The sequence below is a fragment of the Triturus cristatus genome, chromosome 2_1 (assembly GCF_964204655.1).
Source record: "Triturus cristatus chromosome 2_1, aTriCri1.1, whole genome shotgun sequence".
NCBI lineage: Eukaryota > Metazoa > Chordata > Amphibia > Caudata > Salamandridae > Triturus > Triturus cristatus.
The window spans coordinates 152,933,214-152,955,320 of NC_140581.1; positions in this window are offsets into that span (position 1 = coordinate 152,933,214).

The following is a 22,107-nucleotide window of genomic DNA, read 5'->3' on the forward strand; positions in this document are numbered from 1 at the left end:
TGCTTTTTAATGAGGTGCTATCATGTATATTGATCCCAAGATGGCTGCCAACACTTCTTGGATGAAGTGCTGACAGCCAATCAGATCTCAGGATGAGATGTGTGGTTAGGCTCCGCCCACATATATATATTGATTTAAATGCTATTTTCTCAGGAACTACTGGACAGATTTACACCAGACCTACAAAAGGCACTTCCTTGACCTGAGGACTACCTCTCTGCCAAATTTCAAGTAACTCTGTTCAGCCGTTCGGGCTGTAGCTGTGTCTAAAGGTCCTATGGAAAAATGCATGGGAAAAACGCGTTTTGGGACCCCCCTTTTTTCTCAGCCCCCGCTTGACGAATCCCCCCGAGACTTTCAGGGTAGCAGCGGAGCGTAGCGCCCCACCTATTTTGAAAATTTCGCGAGGATTCATCGACCGGCGCCAAAGTTATTCCAAATAGAATGTTGCGGATTTCCTATGGAAACAGGGTCCTAACTATAACTATCTACTGGCGACCGCCAGTAGATAATTCTTTTTTTAGGGGGGAAAAAAATCAGCACTGCGATACGCACACCTTATTTTTGGGGGAAGATTTGAATATTCATTTTTCTTTTTCCTAAAAAAATGTTTTAACAATTTCGTATGCTATGTTCGGGATGGGATTGTCCGGTTTCCAGGTGTATAATACAGTTGTGGATGTATGTTTATATTGGCGTCCACATTGGGCCTGCGCTGTGGTCTTTAGAATTTGATAACTATAACTCGTGCGCCCGCAATGCACTGCTGATGACGTCACATATTACATCACTCATGAGATCACTGATGACATCTCAAATAACATGGCTTAGTGAGTAATGTTTAAATATGTAAATATCTGTATCAGTCTCTCACTTTGTGTATAAGTGGCTGCATGGGTTGGTGAGTAGCTACATAGGTGTCTATATAGGTTATTAGTTGGTTTTTTGAGTATCAGTCTGAGTGTCTGCATGGTTCGGTAACTGAGTCTGACTAACCAGTCCTAGAGCCAGTGCTATGTTAAAAGACACTTAGAATACAGTGAAAACACCTACATACACTAGGGAACATTATGCGTTGGGGTCCCCCTGTGATTAGCATGACCTCCTCTGTAAGCCCCTAGTGTATAATAGGGCATGGGGATTAAAACTACCTCTTAAAACAGGCCACAGGGCGTTTTTGCACACGTTAACTCAGGCCCCGTCCCCTCCCTTCACCACTGTGTAAACACGCCCTGTGTCCATTTTTAGTTGGGAGATTAAGTTCATTTGAATCCTGAGGGTCCCTAGGGTCCAACTAGCCCACTAGGTACCTCCAGTAAGTGCCACAGAGCTGCGTTGCAGAGAGGTGTAAAAAGTGGCACGGCCTGGACCACCTCTCTGCAAAGCAGCTCAGTGGCGCTTACTGGAAGCACTTGGTGGGCTAGTTAGCCCCCAGGGGCCCTCAGTATTGAAGGGAAATTATATCCCCAATTTAAAACGTGCCATAGTGCGTGTTTGCACACGTCACCTCAGGCCCCGTCCCCTCCCTTCACCACTGTGTAAACGCGCCCTGTGGCTGTTCTAAGTTGAGAGATTAAGTCCCCTTGAATCCTAAGGGTCCCTAGGGTCAAACTAGACCACTAGGTACCTCCAGTAAGCGCCACAGAGCTGCGTTGCAGAGAGGTGTAAAAAGGGGCTTGGCCTCAGAACACCTGGCTGCAGCGCAGCTCCCTGGCGCATACTGGAGATGCCTGTTGGGGGCGCGTTTGCAGAGTGCTGCACGGAGGGGGCATGGCCTCCGGCACGATGCCAGTCTTTTATTTATTTTAGTTTTTTAAGAAGGGGGGCTGTTAGACGGACCGGGAGGGTCGGCCGAGGACAAGGGGAGAGGTCTCCGGGGAGAGCCGTCTCCAGCGATCGTACAGACAAATAACTTCCCCCCCACAGACAGATACCACACAAGGAGATGAGTTAGCGTTCTTTATAAGCACTTTTTAAGGTACGATAACAAGGTACAAGGAGGTCTGGACTCAGGGGTCCCCTCGATTCAAGTCTCTCAAGATGGGAAAGGGGGTAGCGGGACAGTCTGGTTACCAGTCTGGTAGTTGAGATTGTATGGTGGGTAGCTCACAATCCTCGAGCTTGGTGGTCTAGCTGGTACGGGCCGCGGCAGCGCCAGCAGGTCCCGGTGAAGATGGTCGATACACGGTCCGCGGCAGCGCCAGCAGGTCCCAGTGAAGATGGTCGAGGTACGGTCCGCGGCAGCGCCAGCAGGTCCCGGTGAAGGTGGTCGTTACAACGGGCCGCGGCAGCGCCAGCAGGTCCCGACGAGGATGGATGTTGCAGAAGGCCGCGGCAGCGCCAGCAGGCAGGACGATAGTTCACAAGATAGGGCTACGGCAGCGCCAGTAGTCCGTCAAGGCTGAGTTCTCTCGGTGTCTCTCGACTCCAGGATACAACTGCCTTCCTGCTCCGGAGCTGCCCCAGTTATAGGGCAGGTGCCCTTTGATGTCCGGACCCTCGCACTTGGAGGTCGGAGGGTCCGGGATGAAGGTGTCCAGACACCCAGCGGGAGGGTGGAGCCGGTGCCTGGGGGAGCTGGAGGCGATCGTCACCTGGCGGGGGAGAGTCCTTGGCGCTTCGTTCTCCCATTGACCTGCCAAGTGGTCTGCTCACCTCCTGGGTGGATGGTGGTGCCGGGATGTCGGGGCCGGCCAGGCCCAGGGTTAGGGTCGGGGGTAGGCCACGCGGCCTCGCGGCGCAGGGCCCAAGATGGCGGCTTGACCCGGCCGAGGGAGCCGGTGGTGGCTTGGGCCCGTGATACATGGAGGTCCGAGGGCAGGAGTTCCGTCGGGAGACGGGGTGCGGGTGATTCTCGTGGGTCACGCCTGGCGGGCCGGGGCTTGGGCCCTGTCATGTGGGGAGGGAGCAAGCCCTTCGTGTGGCCTGTCCAACATGCGTCCCCCCCAGCTGAAGGCGGGGAGAGTCACCCATCTTCTTGGGGACTCTCCTCGTCGAGGCGGAAGAAGCGTGACAGGCCATCTGCGTTGGCGTGGTCGTGGCCCGGTCGGTGCTCCACGGTGAAGTCCATTCCCTGCAGGGAGATGGACCAGCGCAATAGTTTTGGGTTCTCCCCCCGCATCTGCATCAGTCACTGCAGGGGTCTATGGTCGGTTTGTACCCGGAAGTGGGTACCGAAGAGATAGGGCCGGAGCTTCTTGAGGGCCCACACCACTGCGAAGGCCTCCCTCTCGATTGTGCTCCAGCGCTGTTCTCGGGCCAGGAGACGTCGGCTGATGAAGGCCACTGGCTGGTCGTGACCCTCGGGGTTCACTTGGGAAAGAACCGCCCCGATGCCGTGGTCGGAGGCGTCTGTCTGTACCACGAATTCCCGACTGTAATCGGGGGCCTGGAGTACAGGGGCGGTGCACAGGGTGGCCTTCAGCCTTTCGAAGGCCGCTTGACAATCGGGGGTCCAGTTAATCCGCTTCGGTTGGTTCTTGGACGTGAGACCCGTGAGGGGCCCCACAATGCTGCCGTAGTCCCTCACGAACCGCCGGTAGTAGCCGGTGAGCCCCAAGAAGGCTCGGACTTCGGTCTGGGTGACGGGGGGTTGCCAGGACTGGATGGCAGCAATTTTAAGTTGCAGTGGGGCCACCAGCCCGCTTCCCACCTGGTGCCCCAGGTAGGTCACGGACCCTTGGCCAATTTGGCATTTGCCGGCCTTAATCGTGAGGCCGGCCCGCTGGAGGGCCTGTAGGACCTCCTGGAGGTGGCGGAGGTGGTCGGACCAGTGGCGGCTGTATACAGCGATATCGTCCAGGTAGGCAGCGCTGAACTCTTCGAGCCCCGCCAAGACCTGGTTCACAAGACGTTGAAATGTAGCGGGGGCGTTCTTCATGCCGAAGGGCATGACCTTGAAGTGGTAGTGGCCATCGGGGGTAGAGAAGGCGGACCGTTCCTGAGCCCGGGGTGTGAGACCGATCTGCCAGTAGCCCGCTGTTAGGTCGAAGATACTGAGGTAGCGGGCGGCCCCCAGCCGGTCGATCAATTCATCCGCTCGGGGGATAGGATGAGCGTCGGTTCGGGTGACAGCGTTCAAGCCCCGGTAGTCGACGCAGAATCTCAGTTCAGGTGTGGTGCCGGGGGCAGCGGCTTTGGGGACCAGTACAACCGGGCTGGCCCAGGGACTGTCCGAGGGCTCGATGACCCCGATCGTGAGCATTTTGGCCACTTCCTCTTGTATGCAGGCCCGTACCCGATCTGGTACGCGGTAGGCCCGGTGTCGGATAGGGGGACTGTCCCCGGTGTCGACGTCGTGCAAGCACCAAGGGGTGACCCCGGGAGTGAGGGAAAACAGTGAAGCGAACCGCAGCAGGAGGTCCCGGCAGCCCTGGCGTTGCTCTGGGGTGAGGGCATCGGAGAGCCGGACCCCGTCCACGGAACCGTCGTTCTCCTGAGTCTTCAGGAGATCCGGGAGGGGTTCGGAGTCCTCCTCTGCCCCACTGTCCGTAGCCATCAGGAGGCTGAGTTCTGAGCGCACAAAGTGTTGTTTGAGTCTGTTGGTGTGGAGGACCCGAAGGGGGTTCCGGGGGGTCCCCATGTCGATGAGGTAAGTGACGGGGCTTTTGCGCTCGACCACCTTGAAGGGCCCCGTCCACTTATCTTGCAAGGCACATGGTTCGGTGGGGGACATCACCCACACTTGTTGACCAGGTTCGAACTCGACGGAGGAGGCATTGTGATCATACCACCTCTTCATGTCTTCCTGGCTGGCCTCGAGGTTCGCCTTGGCCATCTCCCTGAAGCGCCGGGTCTGATTGCGTAGGGCCAGGAGGTACTTGAAGACGTCTGGAGGGGTCTTTAGGGGGGCCATCTCCCAACCTTCTTTGACTAGGCTGAGGGGCCCTCGCACAGGGTGCCCGTACAGGAGTTCGAAAGGGCTAAAGCCGAGGGACTTCTGGGGAACTTCTCGGTAGGCGAAGAGGAGGCACGGGAGTAGTACATCCCACTGGCGACGGAGGGGCTCTTCCAATCCCCCAATCATCCCCTTGAGAGTGCGGTTGAACCGCTCCACTAGTCCGTTCCCTTGGGGGTGATAGGGGGTCGTGAATCGGTAGGTGACCCCGCACTGTTGCCAGAGGGACTTCATGTATTTTGAGATGAAGTTCGTGCCTCGGTCGCTGACGACTTCTCGGGGGAAGCCCACCCGGGAGAAGATCCCCATTAGGGCCCGGCCAACCACCGGAGCTGTTACAGTTCGTAGAGGCACCGCCTCGGGGTAGCGGGTGGCGTGATCCACCAGTACCAGGATGAACCTATGTCCTTGTGCCGTGCGGGGGTCCAGGGGCCCCACAATGTCTATTCCTACCCTCTCGAACGGGGTGGTGACCACTGGGAAGGGCTGTAGAGGGGCTTTCAGCTTACGGCCACTCTTCCCGCTGGCCTGGCACGTGGGGCAGGACCGGCAGTGGTTCAGGACGTCGTTCCGCATCTTCGGCCAGAAAAAGTGGGTCACTAGGCGACTGTAAGTCTTGTCTTGGCCCAGGTGTCCAGCCAGGGGGACATCGTGGGCCAGGTTGAGCAGGAAGTCTCTGAAGCGGAGAGGTACCACCAGTACTCGACCGGCCCCTAGCTCTGCGATTCTCTGTTCGCTGTATAGCAGGTCGTTCTCCCAGTAGACCCAGTGAGTTCCGGTGGAGTCCCCTGCGCTCTGGGCGCTGGCTTGTTGGCGGAGTCCCTCGAGGGAGGGGCAGGTCTTTTGCTCCTGGCGGAACTGTTCTTGGGTGGGCCCCCCTTCTTGACGCCACTGAGCCAGGCCGGGGAAGTCCTGGGGTTGCGCGTCCCCTTCGGTCGTTGGTCCCGGGGGGTTGGCCTCGCCGTTGTCTTCTACTGGGGCGACCGGGGGCGGAGGTGCCGGCCATTCCGGTTCTTCTGGTCGGGGGACGGCACGGGCGGCCATGGACCGGGTGGTTACGCAGGCCCAGTCCGGGAGGCCCAGCATCCCCAGGTGCTCTCTTCTCTCGACGGTGGCCCACGGGGAACTCTCCAGGTCATTCCCCAGGAGGCAGTCCACGGGGGCATCATCCCGGACCGTCACTTTCAACAGGCCGGAGAGCCCTCCCCATTCGAAGGGGACGCAGGCCATTTGACACAGACTTTCGGAATTGTCGGCTGAGCGGACGGGGCAGAGAATGTTCGGCAGGATCTGCTCGGGTTTCACCAGGTGACAGCGGACGGCCGTCACACTGGCGCCTGTGTCACGTAAGGCCTCGGCCCGATGCCCATTAATGGTCACCCACTGACCGTATTTCCTGGTGTTGGCGGGTAGGGGAGCCCGCGGGACTATGTCTTTTCCCCCTAGGCACGCTAGAACCATGGCGGCCGGTTCCCACTCTTGCTGGGCCGGCTCATACTCTTCCTGTTCCTCTGATAGTCGTTCTTCCCCCAGGGCGGCGGCAGCTACCTGGCGGGGCTTGGGCGTTTGGTTCTGCGGGCAGCTCGGGTCATTGGCGTAATGGCCGACTCGCTGGCATCGGTGGCATGTGACATTGGCTCGGAACCCTGGACGCATCGGGGGGTTTCCCCGGCCGGCCGGGGGCGGGGTGCTGGCCACGGGTGTTGCCGGGAGGGTGTCTCTCCCTCGCCCCTGGCCTCCTCCTCCTCCCCGAGGACGGTGCTGGCCTTGGTTGCTTCGGTTCTGCTCGTGTGGTCCTCTCCGGCCCACTCGGGTGCTTTCCCATCGGTCAGCTTCAGCGGCGAGCTGCCGGGGGTCAGTCAATTTACTGTCGAGGAGGTGCTGCCTGAGCTCGACGAAACAGTTGTTCGACAGGTGTTCCCATACCATAAGGTTAAAGAGTTGTTCGTAGGTCGTTACATGGCTCCCCTTGATCCAACCCTCGAAGGCTCGGCTGAAATAGTTTACGTACTCCACCCAAGTTGTACCCGGGATCCGGGTGCAATCTCTGAACCTCTGGCGGTACATCTCGGGTGTGAGACCGTAGCGGGTGAGGAGGGCAGCCTTCATGTGGTCGTAGGACGTCATTTGGTGATCTGGGAGCTGCAACAGGGCATCGCGACCTTCGTTGACGAACCTCCCCCATAGTCCGGCTCCCCAATCACTCCGGTCGATCCGGTGGGAGGTCATGGCGATCTCGTAGGCTTTGAACCACTGCTGTATGTCGTCTTCTCGGACATACTCTCGGACAACATCCTTGGGGATGTGGACTTTTTTCTCGGTTGCCCCTGGGGTGTGCGGTCGCTCAGGCACCCCCGGTTCTTTATTCTGTTTCCGAAGTTCTATTTCCGCCAGTTTGCGCTCGTGTTCGAGTGTTATTCTTTTTTCCTCAAGCTCTCTCTGTCTCTGTTTTTCTTCTCGTTCCTCTCGGAGCCGTAGGTGCTCTAGATTTAGTTTCTGCTCGGCCAACTTTAGTTCACCGTCCATCTTGAGTCGTGCCATTTCCAACTCGTGTAATCTGGTCCTTTCTCTTTCCTGGATCTCTTCCTGCGAGAGGCCCGTTCCCCGCTCCTCGGGAGCCGTGGCGTTCCCCTCTGGTGCGACACTGTTTTGGTCGGAGGATCCGGCGATCCCAGTTTCTGCCCACGACTCAAGGGCGCGCTTCAAATCATCTTTGGTACTCAGGCCGGTGGTAGCAATGCCTAGTTCCATGCAGAATTGTTTAAGTTCGCGGTGGCTATATTCTTCCAACTTATCCATTTGGAACTTTTCAGTGGAACCGCTATCTTTGGCTGACATCGTGGTTTTGTCGTGGGGTGAGCTACTCTCTGTACGATTACGCGTTGATTCGGATTGCGCCGCTGGCCACCAATGTTAGACGGACCGGGAGGGTCGGCCGAGGACAAGAGGAGAGGTCTCCGGGGAGAGCCGTCTCCAGCGATCGTACAGACAAATAACTTCCCCCCCACAGACAGATACCACACAAGGAGATGAGTTAGCGTTCTTTATAAGCACTTCTTAAGGTACGATAACAAGGTACAAGGAGGTCTGGACTCAGGGGTCCCCTCGATTCAAGTCTCTCAAGATGGGAAAGGGGGTAGCGGGACAGTCTGGTTACCAGTCTGGTAGTTGAGATGGTATGGTGGGTAGCTCACAATCCTCGAGCTTGGTGGTCTAGCTGGTACGGGCCGCGGCAGCGCCAGCAGGTCCCGGTGAAGATGGTCGATACACGGTCCGAGGCAGCGCCAGCAGGTCCCAGTGAAGATGGTCGAGGTACGGTCCGCGGCAGCGCCAGCAGGTCCCGGTGAAGGTGGTCGTTACAACGGGCCGCGGCAGCGCCAGCAGGTCCCGACGAGGATGGATGTTGCAGAAGGCCGCGGCAGCGCCAGCAGGCAGGACGATAGTTCACAAGATAGGGCTACGGCAGCGCCAGTAGTCCGTCTAGGCTGAGTTCTCTCGGTGTCTCTCGACTCCAGGATACAACTGCCTTCCTGCTCCGGAGCTGCCCCAGTTATAGGGCAGGTGCCCTTTGATGTCCGGACCCTCGCACTTGGAGGTCGGAGGGTCCGGGATGAAGGTGTCCAGACACCCAGCGGGAGGGTGGAGCCGGTGCCTGGGGGAGCTGGAGGCGATCGTCACCTGGCGGGGGAGAGTCCTTGGCGCTTCGTTCTCCCATTGACCTGCCAAGTGGTCTGCTCACCTCCTGGGTGGATGGTGGTGCCGGGATGTCGGGGCCGGCCAGGCCCAGGGTTAGGGTCGGGGGGAGGCCACGCGGCCTCGCGGCGCAGGGCCCAAGATGGCGGCTTGACCCGGCCGAGGGAGCCGGTGGTGGCTTGGGCCCGTGATACATGGAGGTCCGAGGGCAGGAGTTCCGTCGGGAGACGGGGTGCGGGTGATTCTCGTGGGTCACGCCTGGCGGGCCGGGGCTTGGGCCCTGTCATGCGGGGAGGGAGCAAGCCCTTCGTGTGGCCTGTCCAACAGGGGCTGTTTGGTTCCCCTTCTTATTCTAATGTATTGGCCCTGATGACCCCATCCCCCAGGGCCGGTCTCCTAATTATATTTTTTTTACCCCAATCCCCAGGGCCGGCCACTGTTTTTTATTATTTTTAAAAAATATATATTTATAGACACACCTAGGACATGCTGGACAAACCGTACGTACCTATCACCATGACGATTTGCGTGGTATTCATTAAAAGGCGACTATGCATGCAATGAATCCACGTGGAATGTATTTACACCACTAGTGAAGCTCTGACATGTCTGATGCCCTACCGTGCCTAATCCTGGTAGACACCCTTGTCGTTTATTTATACAAACATGGGTAGCTATTGACGGGCACATTTAATTCACATGCACACCAAGCCATTCAAAGGGGATTCGACAAAAATTCGACCAAACCTATGCAAGAAACCCCCCTCACAGTTAATAAAACACACATCCACTGCCGGATGTGTAATACTTTTTATTTTACTCTCTGGAAAGGGGACGAACATCACTTGAGAGTCACAGCGTGCTCCTGACAGAGCCCAATGCTGTGTTACACCCACCATTGCCTCCCGAGTGCCACACACCTCTGTGTTGTATTCCACTAGCTAGTGCATATGCTATGACACTCTCTAGCCCATGTGCACTGTAACACCACCCCGTGAATATGTCATGCCACACTTGTCTTCGCACGGGTTATATTGCCCCATCTAACGTGCCTTTCTCGATGCCTATGTTATAACGCACAGTGCTATGCCATACATATTACAATCTGGGATCCATATCTTTGTCACAGTGCATATGCAACGTTACACTCCCCAGCACATATTTTATATTACAACTTTAGAGACTAGTTAGGTTACACAACACTGCCCTGTGCATATTACACTCCAAGGCGCATATCGCATAGCACGCGCTAGTGCCTGTGCTATCTCGCGCTCTCCAATGAATCTGTCATTGCGCACAATGTATTGCATATTATATTTCACGCCCGGTTCATCTTATATCACACTTTTTGGTGCATAGTTTATACCATACACTATATCTAGTTTTCATTTTCAATCGTGCTCTCAGGACTATGTTCTATATAACACTGTGTTCACCTACCCTTTTCACGGGCATTACATTTTGCGATAGGGGGTGGAGGGTCAGGGGGTGTTTCTGCCAAGTGAGCCCGGAGTCACAGTCACAAACGTCCTCTTCTTCCTGAATAAAAGTGAGATTATGCTGCATACTTGTTCATATTTTAAGTAGTTCGCACAGACACAATGTTTAAAAAACAATAAAGTTCCTAATACCCGCCTTCTCTGAACAGTTAGCTTGCTGCCCCATCCCCTTCCTCCCTATCCTCTGTTGTCTGAATCCATGGACTAGCCTCCTCCCTCCTGCCATGCATGGTCTGATGTGCTGCCACTGCCCTCAATTTAGTATGATGTACCAGTCCACTCCTCCTGCCCTCCATTGCCCAATTCTATGCCCCATCATTGACCTCCTGCTTAAACTCTGTGCTTAGCTTGCTGCCCCTATTCTCCTTCCCCCTGCCCTCCGATGTCTTTGTGCATGCCCCTGCTCCATCCTTTTTGCCCACCATGTCCCATGGACCTGCCACTCCTATCTACTCTGAGTGTTCTGTTGAGCTGCCACTCCCCTCCCACCTGCCTAGCATTGTCAGATGACTGTAACCTGTCCCTGCCACCTCCACCCTGCCTGTCCACATGCCATGCCCCTATCCTCTTCCTCCTGTCCTACATGGTCCATTGTACTGCCACACCCTTCTGCCCTCCCTGGTCTGTTGTGCTGCAACTGCTCCTCCTGCCTGCCCCGTGTGGTCTGTTGTGAGGTCCCTTCCCCTGAACTTTCTTGTCTGTGCACAGGTCCTGACCATCCCTTCTATCCTCCATCGTCCTTTGTGCATGCCCCTCCACCCTCCTTCTTGCCCATCATAGCCATTGTGCTGCCACTAACCCTCCCACTTGCCATGCATGGTCTTCTGTGCTGCCATGGCCCCTCCCACCTTCCCTGTGTGGTCAGTTAGCTGCCCCTGACCCCCTCCCACCTTCCCTCCATGGTCTGTGTGTATGCCATCACAGTCTCACTGTTGCTCTTCATGGTGTGTCTTGCTTCTAGTGCCCATCCTGCCTGACCTCCATGGCTATCTTGCTGCTCCTGCCCTGCCACCTTGCCCCCAGCCCTACTCCCTCCCTCCTGGATTGTCTGTTCCATTGTAATGCCCCTGATCCGTCCCTCCTGCCCTTTATGGTCTGTTATGCTGCAGCTTTCTCTCCTGTCTGTCCATTATGGTCAGCTAGCTACCATTGCCTCTTGCCCCTCTGTTCTCTGTTGTCCATGTGCATGGTCCTGTCCCCTCCCTCTTGCTTTCTATGGATTGTTGTGCTGCACTCCCGTCCTGCATGCCCTGTGTGGTGTATTGTGCTGCTGCAAACCCGGATGCCTGCCCTGCAGGGTCAGTTTGGTGCACCTCTCCATGTCCCTCCTGTCCTCTGTTATCCAAGTCCATGTCCCTATCCCATTTCCTTCCATGATCCAATGTACCATACTTGCGAACATTTTGAACTTGGTAAGAGGGAGATTTTGAAAAAAAACTGGGGTATTGATTTTCCCCTTTGAGTTACATTGAAAAAGAGGATATTGTAGACAGGAGACAGATCAAATAAAGCCCATTTGAGCTTAAAAACATTGGACGTTTCCTGGCTGAATCGGGTCTGTTGGCATGTATGGTTGTACTACCATTGGCTCTTCCTTCTGCCCATAATGGTCTATTACATTGCCACAGCCTTGAAGGAGGGTAGATTTTGTATCACAGGGGGCCCCTGGCCCGTTCTGTCCACACCTGAAGTATGAGACCCTTGTCCTTGCCCTGCCAGCTGCATTTGTACGCCGTATTAAATTGACCAGCGGGTCCTGTGTTGCTATATAATTATCCTGAGACATCCTTACCACTCAGCCAGCATAAAACCCCTGTGTAGGCCCTTCTGTTCAATATGTAGGCCTCTTTGTTAAATTGACCATAGCTCTGCAATTTTAGTGTATAGCAGTCTGAAGGCAGGTCTGCGAGGCCTTCTGATCCAAACTAGTAGCCCCCACCCTACCCGAGTGCTCCGTGCTCGGTATCAAAGTTAAACATCCCCCTGAAGCTGTCGACATACAGTAGGCTGCATCCTGGACTGGTACTTGCTTCCTGGGCAGGTTTCCCGCTTTTAAGGAAGTGGCAACCGCAGAGCGTCAAGTTAGGAGAACTGAGGAGATTTTATACATGAATATATTGAATTCCCGTACAATACCCATCATTTTCTGCTTGCTCTATGGAACTTACGATAAGCGATTGGCCTGAGAGACTGACCTTTTCACCCAGTCCATTGTCAGCATTAAGTGGGTAAATGACGAAATGTCTGGTAAAATCTGCATACGAAGCTTTTGGGTAGCATACGTAGGTAGATGTAGCGTGCAAAGGAGCCCACAAAATGATATAAAAAGGGAGCACCCACAGATATCGACGGACTACCTCGCCGTCTGTATGTAGGTTAACAGGCAGTGCAGGTTTTCCCCAAGAGCTGGGAGCTCTTGTCTTCCTTTGCTTAAAATGTCTTGCTCTGCTTTGCTTGAAGTATCTTATTCTATTTTACCTATATGAAATGTCATGTTATGTTTAACCATTGTTCTCTTTACTTTTGCATTTAAAAGATTTTGTATTGTAATTGCAGGAATGCTTGCTCTAAGAGTAAACGTGAGTGTTCCTAGGTAACATTTTCCTTGGTGTAACTTGTTTCTCATGATGCATTTATAGATGTGTTTTCTCTCTCTCTCTCTGTCAGTACATTAATTGAGATACAGAGAATATTATGACAGCTGTATGATTATCTGGATTCTGTATTTTGTACTTTATGTCTCTATTCTGCGGTTTCTTTGAAGTTGCATCTTCTCATTAAACTGCCATTGTATTCTGCCTCCAATTCCATGTCTCATATGTCTGTTTTCTTCATTTTTGGAGCAAGCGTTCTTAGGCACCCCGGCTCAAATTAAGGTGCCCCTTTTGTCCCTGACTCACTCTCCTGCTCAGTTCTGTGGTGGCTCCCGGGGATCTGGGGACCGCCCCTAGCTTCCTTTACCCGTAATAGATCTTCCCTCCAACAGCCTCTCTTGCAAGTCCTGTATTGTTGGTTTGTTGCCCCTGCCCCCCTTTCCACTGCCCTCCATAGTCTGTTGTGCTTCCACGGCCCTTCCTGCCTGCTCAGTGTGGTTAAATTGTTGCCTTTGCACCCTCCTACCTGCCTTCAATTTTCAGAGTCCGTGCCCCTGGCCTCTGCCTCTCAACAGTATCCTAATGAACAACTAGATTGCTAACATTCTATATTTATTACAAAAGTGTGGAACGCCTGACATCATCTTGATGTAATCAAAACTGTAACACCTAGAGCATTTCCTTTAGAAATTACATATATGAGAGGGTCTTATTGGCATCAAAATTATGGTTAGTGCTCTAAAAGACTAAAATAAGGACATATTTTCTGAGTTTTCAAATAGCGACAAAGCACTTTTAAATTATTTGTTATCTTTATGTTTTTTTATCCAGTTGACCACTTGATTAAATGTTGCACTTAGGGGAGAGGATGTGTTGTTACTTCCAGAACTGCAGACTTTGCAACTGGGGAACCAGGTTGAAGTTTCTGCTTCAGCTCGACATTCTGTGATTCTGGTCAAATCACTTAGTCTCCCCATGTCTACAACCAAAATGAATTTGTTCTTGTGTGATGTAACCAATGCTCATGTAAAGCACTCCAATACCTGACAAGTCTGCACTATATAACACTGCAAAAACACAAAATAATAAGTGTTTTGCACACTTCTGTCATTGGGCTATATTTGGGCTACATCTGGGTGATTTTGGGCTACATTTGGGCTCTTTTGTCTCCGGTGGCCATCTTGGGAGATTTATTTGTTATGAAGTTTCCTAATTTCCTCATGTACTGCAGTCTCCTCAGTAGGAAATGCTTTCAGTTTTTTACTTTGATTCCATCATGAAGTTATTCAGATATGTCACACATTTGCCATAAATTCTGAATGTTAGCACTCTAGTTGCTCATTAGATCACTGTAGTAAAACTACTGCACCATGGAAGTCTGCTCCTGGTATTAAAAGTGCATGTTTCAGTCTGCATGTCAGAATTTTTTAATGAAATAGAAGAGGATTTGAGAAGTCACTCAAAATGTGCCCTCATTTTCTTTCTTCAGCATTAATCATAATTTCTATGGCAAAATTAACCTCCTCATTGTGTTCCTTTTTAAATTAAATGTTTTAAGTGTTACCAGTTTATTCCAATCAAGATGGCTTCAGGTGTGCCATACTTTTGTCATAATGAAGACAGTAAGCGCTCTAGTTGTTTTTAAGAACATTCTGGGACATTCTGTCATTGGGCTATACTTGGGCTACATCTGGGTGATATTTGGGCTACATTTGGGCTCTTTTGTCTCTGGTGGCCATCTTGGGAGACTTATTTGTTATGAAGTTTCCTAATTTCCTCATTTACTGCAGTCTCCTCAGTAGGAAATACTTTCAGTTTTTTACTTTGATTCCATCAAGAAGGCATTCAGATGTGTCACACATTTGCCATAAATTCAGAATGTTAGCACTCTTTTTGCTCATTAGATCACTGTAGTAAAGCTACTGCTCACCAGGGAAAACTGCTGCTGGTATTGAAAGTGCATGTTTCAGTCTGCATGTCAGAATTTTTTAATGAAATAGAAGAGGATTTGAGAAGTCACTCAAAATGTGCCCTAATTTTTCTTTCTGCAGCACTAATCATACTTTTTATGGAAAAATGAACCCCCTCATTTTGTTCCTTTTTAAATTAAATGTTTTAAGAGTTACCACTTTAATCCAAGCAAGATGGCTTCAGGTGTGCCATACGTTTATCATAAGTAGGACTGTTAGCGCTCTAGTAGTTCTTTGGAACACTCTGGGAAGCTGCAGTAGAACACAAAGGAATCAACTGACAGTCTCTGCCCTTGTTGGATGTACATGTTTTACTGAGAATGTCAGACTTCATTCTCACATGACTGAGAAAGATAATGTGAATTTACAGAAAATAAGCTCTCAGTTTAGCCTATAGATCACCTTCCAAACCTCTGTGGTAAAAGCATGAGAAAATATTTTTCTCTCAATCATGATATCCCAGCAGAAGGCTTTTTCACATGGTGAAATCACCTTAGAACATACCACAATTCCTAAAATGAGTATGGTACCATCAACAAATGATTTATAATGTAACTAAAGTCTTAAAACCTTCTATTAACTGCAATGCTTTTTAATGAGGTGCTATCATGTATATTGGTCCCAAGATGGCTGCCAACACTTCTTGGATGAAGTGCTGACAGCCAATCAGATCTCAGGATGAGATGTGTGGTTAGGCTCCGCCCACATATATATATGCTTTTAAATGCTATTTTCTCAGGAAATACTGAACAGATTTACACCAGACCTGCAAAAGGCACTTCCTTGACCTTATGGCTACCTCTCTGCCAAATTTCAAGTAATTCTGTTCAGCCGTTCGGGCTGTAGCTGTGTCTAAAGGTCCTATGGAAAAATGCATGGGGAAAACGCGTTTTGGGACCCCCCTTTTTTCTCGGCCCCTGCTTGACGAATCCCCCCGAGACTTTCAGGGTAGGAGCGGAGCGTAGCGCCCCACCTATTTTGAAAATTTCGCGAGGATTCGTCGACCGGCGCCAAAGTTATTCCAAATAGAATGTTGCGGATTTCCGCCATCCCGATGTGAAGAGGGTCCCCCCGCCATTAGGGCGGGGGTCCCGTGGGGGCAATTAGGATGTGCCCGCCGCAGTGGCAAGCGCATCCAGCATATTTAACATTGCGGCCCACTGCAATGCTAAAAATGCATGTCGCACATTCCAATGCACACCGTGACAGGCACCGCACAGTGCCTGCCATGTTGTCTATTGAAATGCAGGGGGGTACCATAGGTACCCCTCATGTGCACCCCCACCCCCCAGAGTCCCTGGGGGCCCACAACGGGTCCCCGCAAGCAATTCCCACATGCCTTTCCGTGGCGGCAATGCCGCCACGGAAAGGCATGTTTCTGCGCCCATAGTAATATGGCTGGCGGTGTCTCACAGAAACCGCCACCATATTAAACTCTTTTCCGCCCAGTTGACCGGGCGCAAAAGCGGCAGACGTTCTTTCCGTCCGCCACGGTCCCCCTGCCATAGTAATATGGCGGGGGGGAAATGCGTGGCGGGTGGGGACGGATCTCGGGCGGATTGCCACCGCCATGCGGGCAGTGGCGACCCGCCTGAGATCCTAATGGGCCTCTATGTGTCTGATAATTTGATTGCGTTCTGGTCAGAGTTTAGCATTTTTACTTGGCAACTCTGTTCTCTAAAAAGTAAACCCCTGTGTGCTGCTTGAGTGCTAGGCAGTATTTTGCGAATGTTGCACCTTATGTCAATGTTACTTATTGTTACTTTTGGTGAGGGTTATGGTTTGTACCCATATGTTACTTACTTTTGCTTAAGCTGGGGCATGTTTGTTGCATCCCAATCAATTCTTACAGTTCATGGTGATGGGGCAGGGATCCTGCAACCCAAACCATACTTGCTTTTACTTGTACGGGGCATGTTTAGTTACACCCAGACATTACTTACTGTTGCTTATGATGCGCATTTGCATAGCACCCAAAACATACTTACATTTATGTTGCTGGAGCTGGGCATTTGCGCTGTGCCCAAACCGTACTCACATTTATGTTGCTGGTGATGGGTAATTGTGTTGCTCGTTGCTCCAAAACCATATTTACATTTATCTTGCTGGTGATGGGCATTTGCTTTGCGCCCAAACCGTACTTACATTTACATGTGATGGGGCATATTAATTGCACCCAGAGGTTGAATTGTGATGGGCTTGTGACTTACAATACTTACCTCTCTGGTCCGTTTATTTTGTGTAGAGTTTGTGTGAAATTTTACTTCCATCATTTGTCTTCATGTTATCTAGTAGAGTATTACCACCTTATCTGCATTGTTGTTTTCTATTATTTCCTTATAGAAGAGAGGTGTATGGTATCTTCATTTCTATGCCATGCTTTTTCTCTTTCGTTTTATGTCCCCTATGCTCAGCCAGTGTGAGTGTAAGGTAGTAGAATGCCGATGTGTGCCTGGTGGAGTGATTGTCAGTTGGAGTGCATGGGAGGAGCAGCAAAGATGCTGTCGCGGTGGGGCCTTCCTGCTTCCCTACTACCGTCTTCGACCTGTAGCCTGAGACTCTTCATTTGCCAGAGTGGGCCTATTCCAGGAGTGAGCACCACTATATATATATATATATATATATATATATATATATATATATATATATATATATATATATATATATATATATATATATATTCACTGAAAGGTTTCACACACCTTTATAGTTAGGAATTAGCATTTAAAAAACCTTGCAAATTCACTTAAAAAACCATAGGTTTCACACATGTTATAGTTAGCTGGGCATTTCACTCGTGAAAAACCAATGAAATTCCCCCGTTATAGTTACTGCAGGCAACTATAACTCACGCGACCGCAATCCTCTGCTGATGACGTCAGATATTACATCACTGTATTTAGACACTTATTTACCCATGTCTTCTTCCATTAATCTTTAGCTATACATATATTACAAATATTTATTTTTCATAAAGACACATATGTCATCAGTGATGTAATATCTGACGTCATCAGCAGAGGATTGCGGTGAGTTATAGTTGCCTGCAGTAACTATAACGGGGGAATTTCATTGGTTTTTTACGAGTGAAATTTCCAGCTAACTATAACATGTGTGAAACCAATGGTTTTTTAAGTGAATATATATATATATGTATATATATCAGATATATCATCTTTCTTCAATGATCAGCAATATTTGTAATCAAATGTATATTTTAGTAATTCACACAGTGCACTGTTTGTTAGTGATTACTATAAAAATGTTAATAAAGTTTTAATAAGAAAACTAAATGTCTGGGAATCTTTCTTTAAACATAGTTTTTATGATTGCATTTTGTGGGCTGAAAAATGCTAAAAGAAAGTTTTGCAGACTTTAAAAGAAAAACATGTCTTTGAGTCTTCTTTTTAACATTTTCAGCCTGCAAAATGCAGTCATAAACAAACACAAAAGGGCCTTGCACTCTTTTTGAAGAGCATAGAGCACCAGCTATGAGTGCGTTGTAAAAATATTTCTTCTGGGATCATGGTTTTCTTTTAATGTTGCTGGAGGGGCTGCTTCACTCCCTACAGACCTCCACAACATAAAAAAATGCTTGGTGGTGCCCCTGTCTCTTCTAGGGGCACCACAAGCATAAAGGGACCCCATCCCCTAAGGCTGTATTTTCTATTAAGGGGTAGTGGTGTGCGGACCCCCTCCTCAAGCCTTTGCAAGCCTTGGGGGTGCTATACCCAGGGCCTTCATTTATTTGCAATGGGGAGGGGGCATGCTACCCCCCCCCCACCCAGAGCCATTAAGGGCTCCAGGGACCCAATCTAAAGGGCCTTATTTCTTTATTAAGGGCAGGGGGCGTGAGGCCCCTCCCTGAGCCTCTGCAGACCGCAGGGACCCCATCCCCTGGGGGCATTTTTGGCACACGTGGCCACTTGGCATCCCATACCTAGAGCTCGTGGCCCCCCTCCAAGAGCCGCTATGGGCCCCAGGAACCCCATCTCACCGTGCCTTTTTATTTTAAATAAAGGGAGGTGGACACGCAGCCCCCTTGCCCAAGCCTTTGCTGCCCGGAGACCATACTCCCTGGGGCCTCGGGTGGGGGCACTGGGGCACACCAGGGGCACCCACAAAACACTACTTTGGGGAATGAGGGGAGAGCCCCAGGGACCCCATGGCGCTTCCGGCTCCCTGCATTCACCCATCTTCGGTACATCAGGAGCCGGCATTGCTCCAGCCTGGCAGGATCAACAGCTTTTCACTGCTTTTGCTGGGCAGGAGCAATTTGAATATCCTTGCCCGCAAGATTGCAGGCAGGAAATCTGCTCATACCCAGCTGGAACATTTTTAAAGCTCTCACCGGATGGGAGAAGACATATCTTACCTGCTGTGTTCCTGGGGGTATACTACCTGGAACACAGTAATTGAGCTGGCCCTGGGGGAGGTGGAGGGGGCTCGGGAGGGCAGCCGTGCATCCCATCCCCTTTTATTTTATAAATAGGCCCCAGGCAATCAGTTTCCCGGGCCTATTCGTGGCTCTGGAGGGGAACATGACCCCCATCCCCTGATTTTACTATTATGCACAGGACCCGGGCCCATCAGTGTCTTGGAAAGGGGCAGTATTTATTATTAGGCCCAAGGAATTAGGTTTTGGGCCTAATAGTGGCCTGGGAAGGGGCTGTATGCCCCCCCTATCATTTAATTTTCATTCTGCCCTTTACGCCATCCTCTCCAAATATTTAATAATAAGGTCCCCTGGGCCCTGTCCAACCCAGGTGGTTAAAACCATGAAATAGAAAATGCTGACACACTTTAATGCCTCGGCCCTTATAGTTTTTTCAAGTAACTATAACTCACGCACTCGCCATGCACAGTGTTGTCGTCAATTAAGTAATTTCACTTACCATCAGTGATATTATCAACGATGTCATGGACTATGTCATGAGTGTTCAAATATGGGAAGTCACAAACAGTGCACTGCAATTATGCCACTAATATATATATATTCCCTGGAAAAAACACTGGTTTAAGGGACATTTTATTGAGGGAAAACACACAAGAAAATATACTATTTTGAAATGAATGAAACCACAGAAGTTCTCCAGTTTTAGTTATCTCAAGTATCTACAACTTGCGCCCCCACCATGCAGTGTAATGTCATCAATTATGTCAAATCAGAGTTGTGGTGATGTTATCAGTGAAGAACTAGTAATGGGTGATAAAATATGTGAGGTAGATGGTAGTGCATTGCAAGGGCATGAGTTATAGTTACTTTAGTACTTTAGGGTCCCACTCGCCCCCCTTCAAAATTTAAATTAGCCCCAGGTCATAGGGTTCTTGGGGCGGTGCAATAGCTTGGAGAGAGGGGCCAAACGTCCTCTTCCCATAATACAAAAATAGTAAAAAGCAATGAATAAGATATAAGGAGAATACTGCTCATTTCACATTCACTGCTTTCACTGGGAAGCACCCCATAATGGCCCGGAAAGGCTTTTGTAAAATGTTTATTGTATCCTGGTGGTGCCCTTGAATGGGACAACCAGGGCTGTAGGGAGTGCAACAGCCAGAAGCAACATTAAGAAACACAGTAAGTCTCAATGGTCATTGAATCAATGATCCTAGGAGAGCTTACCATAATTTGGTTAAGCACTCCTAGCTGTATGCTTTTCAGCTGGAGAGCAGCTCGTGTGATTTGTTCTATGGCTGCATTTTCTGGTCAGAAAATATTTACAAAGAATCAAAGACATGTTAATATTTTTTTATTGAAATGTTTTTATTACAATCACTTTTATTAAACATTGCTATGTCTAAATTAATAAAATATACATTTGATTATGGTTATTGGTGACATTTGATCAAAGGCAAGTGGTCTGCTTTATATGTTGCTATGTGGACCCTTTGATATAGTCAATCGGCCTATGTTTTAAATTTTAGTGTTCTGGACCTTTAAAAAAGGTAGTAGATCTCCCTTACTTAAAATGACACCCTTTATATTGCTACATCATATAGTCAGCAACCAGCGCCTACTGAGGGGTGACCAGGCCCTGTGCCCAACCCCATGCTGCTCACAGCCGAAGGCCATATGCAGAGTGGGGTTGGGTGCAGGGCCAGATGACCTAAGTGGGCATGCACAAAAGCTGAGGTCAGCCCAGAGTGTGACACCTATGGGGGGGTGTGCACAGGCCCTGCCTGGAAAGAGTATCACAGAGAAGAACCCAAGGTAAATCTTTTTAAAAAAACTGCCAAAAACATGTATTTTAAAAAGATATGTAATGATCTCTAAAACTTTTTATACCTTTTAAACCTTCTATTTTTTTTAAAGTAATAACTTGATTTAAAATATTTTACATTTTTACAACTTTATTTAAATGCAACAAAATGTTTTTAAAAAGCAATGTATGTATGCTGGTAAAAAACTACATTTTAGTGCTAATATTAATTAAAATTGCCATATGGAAACCTGAGATGTTTGCACTGGATGTAACTTTCTAACAGCCTGCCAAATTTCCTGCAGATTCATTAAACTGCACCAAAGTTCTTAAAACATTCCTCACCCCATTCCTCACCCCTTTAAATCAACCCCTCCTTGTGTAGCTACATGAAACTCGATAGCCCAGTAGAAAACCAAACATTCTAAATCACTGCCAAATTTCATGTTGGTGTTTCAAAGCATGCCACTGTGATTACCAAATGACCACATCTTTGACCCACCTCCGCTACTCGACTGCGTCCTCCTTGATGGATCTGCATAAATATAAAAAATACAAATATACATTTTAAACATGGCAAGACATCATAAAATTTTCAAATATTATTATTTCAAAAACTGCTTAACTGATTACTCTAAAAGTACTTCTGTGAGAAAAGTTCAACATTCATGCAAAGTTTAGCGACGACGCACCCACCCACATACTAGGTCAACCAGATAGACGGTAGCGGCTGGGCAGGTCCCGACCTGTTAACATTACTCATCAGCATAAGAATGACAAGCAGTGGCCTCGAATCCCTGTCTGGCTCATATACCCCGAAATATAAGTACACTACCGCAGTTAGACTCCCCAGTTAATAATTCAATACCATAACCAGTAGTTAACAAACTGGCAACAAAAGGGAAGGAGATATATCCTCATGTGAAAAGACATGTAAAGTTGGGTGATATTGTTTATGGCAGCAATTATACTATGGGGCCGATTCCGATCTGGGTCGGAAGGGCACCGAATGCGATCCGGCCAGAAAAACTACGAGCCGTACGCGTGTTTTCCGCCCGACTCGTACAGCTGTACGAGCAAGTACGTTGCGAGCTATGTGAAATTCACCGACTGAGTCGTTCCCGGGTCCGAACAGCTCCGTATGTCTCAGGTGCCGATTCCGATCCGGGTCGGAAAGCACTCCAACCGAGCTGGTTCCGGAGTGTTTCTGACCGAGCCAGAGTCCTGCTGTCCGACCGAGCGAGCACGATGCGG